Source organism: Quercus lobata, chromosome 5, assembly GCF_001633185.2.
Source record: "Quercus lobata isolate SW786 chromosome 5, ValleyOak3.0 Primary Assembly, whole genome shotgun sequence".
Classification (NCBI taxonomy): Eukaryota; Viridiplantae; Streptophyta; class Magnoliopsida; order Fagales; family Fagaceae; genus Quercus; species Quercus lobata.
This window is the reverse complement of record NC_044908.1, coordinates 54,645,526-54,649,287: the sequence shown is the minus strand read 5'-3', so window position 1 is coordinate 54,649,287 and position 3,762 is coordinate 54,645,526. Positions and strand designations below refer to the sequence as shown.

Below are 3,762 nucleotides of genomic sequence, written 5' to 3'. Positions count from 1 at the left end.
CCTCTCTGTTTCTTTTTTCCAGGGAAACACCATAGAAGATCAAATTCCACCTAGGCTTTGTCTCTCAGTGTTCTGAGGAATGGTTACTGGTTAGTGATATTTTTAATTTATTTTTAGGATTTTTCCCCCCTGACTGATTGGTGTTCAATTGCCTATAATAAATTGGAGACACAATGTTATATGAACTTTGATTTTTCTTTTGACACGTGAATATTGATATAGGGAAAATAAATAAAAGAAGAGATTATTGGCCCAATGAATGAGGAAGAACAGTGCAAAGGAGAGTTGAGGCATTGGAAAGCTAATTTGTGGGTAAGCTTCTCACTTTGATTGGTAATTATCCTGCATTGGTGAATAAATTATGAAAAATTTAATAGTTCATAAATTTATAAATTTATTGTTTATAAAATTATAAAATTATTGTTAGATTGCTGAATAAATTGTCAATCTTTGATGTTTATCAATGCCACCTCCAAGGTTTGTTACTTTCCTCTACCTTTTTATGTTCATTTTGTTAATCTCTGCCCATTCACTGGGGTTTTTCTCTCATCATCAATGCAGAATTTCATAGTAAATTTCTTCTCTTTGGTTATATTAGTCCTACCTTTTATTGCTTTGTTCTTTTTTATTTTTAAATCATTTCTTTGTTTCTTTTGTTACAATTTTATATAGTGCTGAAGTTAAGGTGTACATGATCATATCTGCATTACAGCTAATTTCACATCTTGTTTTCCTGGCTTACAGAGGGTTGAGACCTTGGGAATTGTTGAATTCCCAATACTAGGCCGCATCAGTAAATTTGCTATTTCCTGGGATTCTTTGATTTGGTTTTGATTATGGGTATGTTGTTTTGGTTTGCTATATGGTTTTTTTGTTGTATTTATTTTGCATTTGTTTCCCCTCTCTATATTTATTATATGGGCATTGTAAACTTTAGTTAGTTTTGTACATTAAGAAACAGTAAACAAGTTCAATGGGCAATATAATCTTTGGGTTTTTATATGATCAACTGTGAAATGTTATGTTGGGGTTGTTGCTATTTTGGATTTTGTGGCGATTTTATTTTTGTTTTGAAGGTTTTGGTTGGTTAGTATGGTTGTTCAAGATTGCTGAACAGGTATCTCATTTTAATTTTTTTTTTTTTTTTTGAATACCAAACCCAAAAAAAAAAAAAAAAAAAAAAAAAAAAAATCTGACAATCTGTTTAGGAGTAAGCTGCACAATACCCTTGAGTGTGGTGTGGTGTTAAACAGTAAACATATTAGTCACTTAATTTGCACTACTACTACCTAACATCTTGGCACAAAATTAGTGGAAATTTTTAATGACCAGGAGCTATTAAGGTCCCTTCTTCTTTTAAGAATCAAGTTATGATACAATGGAAAAGAAGCACAAGAAATTGCATACTTTGTCATGCCGATGATTACAACCATAGGCGTTACTCAGATGGCACAAGAAATTGAATACTTTCTATGCCAGTGATTTTGGTCATAGGCAAAGTCAATAAAAGGGCTTTGAGTCCAAGAAGATTGTCGGATTTATTGTAAGGTACTAATATTTACGCCATAAGCGTTGGAATAAGAATATAGGAAACTTAAACCTCTTTTAAGAATGTAAGGAAAAGATACAGAATCTGAGACACACAAATTGTGTTACCACTATGCTAATATATGCCAAAATGGGAGTGAGCTCTACTGGTGGAGGTTCTGCTTATAATAAACTTACTTTTTTCAAGGATGATTCTTTTACTAACAACAATAGAAGAGAGTTGAAAAATAAGGATGTAGAAAATTTGGATTTGGGAGAAACCTGAAACAAGAATGACAGGCCTAAAAGGAAGCAACTGAAGCACATATCGTGACTTCATTAACAATTAATTGATGATGTAAATTATTGCCTCAAAAATATATCCGTTTCCATATTTACCAATAAAAGTGGTCGTTTTCCTAATTTATCAGTTAAGAGTACTCTTGCAACAGTGGCTGGAATCTACAAACAAACACTTACACTTCTTAAAAATGTAACAATCAAAAGTCTTGATTCATTCTGCAGTTATAAGTGTGAAGAGCCTGGATGATAGCAACTGATATAGTCCCATTAAGTACTTGGAAGATTCATTAGTATCACATGTTCCCTTTCTCTATTTCTATCTAAAAAAAATTGGTTAATTTAGTTTGAATTTTAGATAATTTCCTACTAATTGTGCTTAAAATTGCAGAATCTATAGCAATGTATAGATCTTTTGAAGTTGGATATTTGACTATTAATAATGTTTTTTTAATGGATTGTGGCAACATAGTTGAGATTTCTATGCGAACTATTAGGTTAACACACCATTTGATGGCATCTTACATAGCCACTTTCTTTGCACTTACATAGGCTTGGACATTTTCTTGAGGGACCAATTTTTAGTTTCAATTAGTGCAAGTGCACAATAAGGATTGGCTTTAAGGGATCTCTTTTTTCTCCCCCTACCTCAAGATATATATTTTGTTTGACTTTGTATTCTTGGAATTAATTTTCCTCTTTGCAATGTAAGGTTTAGGAATATTTTTTACATTGGCTGATGATATTTTTTATATGTTTAGTAGATGAAGAAATTATGAAATTAAATGCAATGTTTAAAGGCATGGTTGTTGACAACTTTGGACCTACAAGATTTAGAGATGAAGCATAAAGTCATTAAGCAAGGAATAAAATATTTGAAAGATTTTAATAAGTAATTAAATTATATGTATTGTTGTATTATGAGTTTTGTATTATTTAAACTAGCAACAAAACGTACTTACTGATTGCTTTATAAATTGTATACTATAATGCATTAGTTAAATATTATAAATTTTATTTTGACCTTTGGATCTGATGCAAGAAATCTACTTGAGAAAAATAGTTTGTTACCATTGCTTTAAGTTTTACATTTTGTTTGCAATTTAAGGTTAAAGTATCAACCAATGCTTCGTAACATTTTAACAATTTTGAAATTGAAGATAGAGAGACAAATTAGAGAAGAAGATGTCATTCTGGATCTAAGTCAATCCAAGTTGCATTGGCAAATATATCTAATGTAAAGATATAGTTGCATTCCTAACTTATTGTAGAGAAACTTGGTACAATATATATTTACTATGATTGATTGCACCAGTTTCATTTAATAGCTCTTCCCTGTAGTTATTAGGAAACTTTGTCCTAGACAATTTATGTATGCTACCCTGTTTCTTAAATTATTCTCTCCAGAATATCCTTACAAAAAAGCATGTGGTATTGTTGTATATTCATTAAGTACTCTTAATCATGTTATGATATTAGAGTCATTATTAGATTAGTCCATGAAATAATCATCCTTCAATTGTTTTTTAATATGTAAAAATGGTCCCGTACATTGCGCGGGTTAAATGATAGTATATATAAAAGTAGAGACCTCATGTGGGAGTGTATGAGGTCCTGCCATGTGGTGCTCTAATTTTGCATTTAGCTTCTTCTTCTTCCCCCCCCCCCCCCTTTTTTTTTTTTTTTAAACTGTTATCAAGAAGTTCAAATTAACTTATTTTTTACTATTATCTCATTAATTTTTCATTAATTGTCTGACCTTACATCACTCATTTCTCTCTTCTTCATATATTTTAGCATACCCACCGTTTTAGTATTAAAAACAAAAGCAAAAAAAAAAAAAAAAAAATGATTAATAGTAATAACTAACCAGATAAGACATTGAAAGGATATAAAGAGACACGAAAATGTTGTGGATTGTTAAGTGAAACACAT

At 30.6% G+C, this 3,762-nt stretch overlaps 1 long non-coding RNA gene across 1 annotated transcript; it reads left to right on the top strand.

The window, feature by feature from the left end:
- Positions 1 to 212: 212 nt before the first annotated feature.
- On the top strand, positions 213 to 2,266 carry LOC115989440. The gene is made up of 3 exons (XR_004091930.1): positions 213 to 477; positions 745 to 840; positions 2,219 to 2,266. It is a non-coding gene; the product is annotated as an uncharacterized LOC115989440 (long non-coding RNA).
- Positions 2,267 to 3,762: the final 1,496 nt, after the last annotated feature.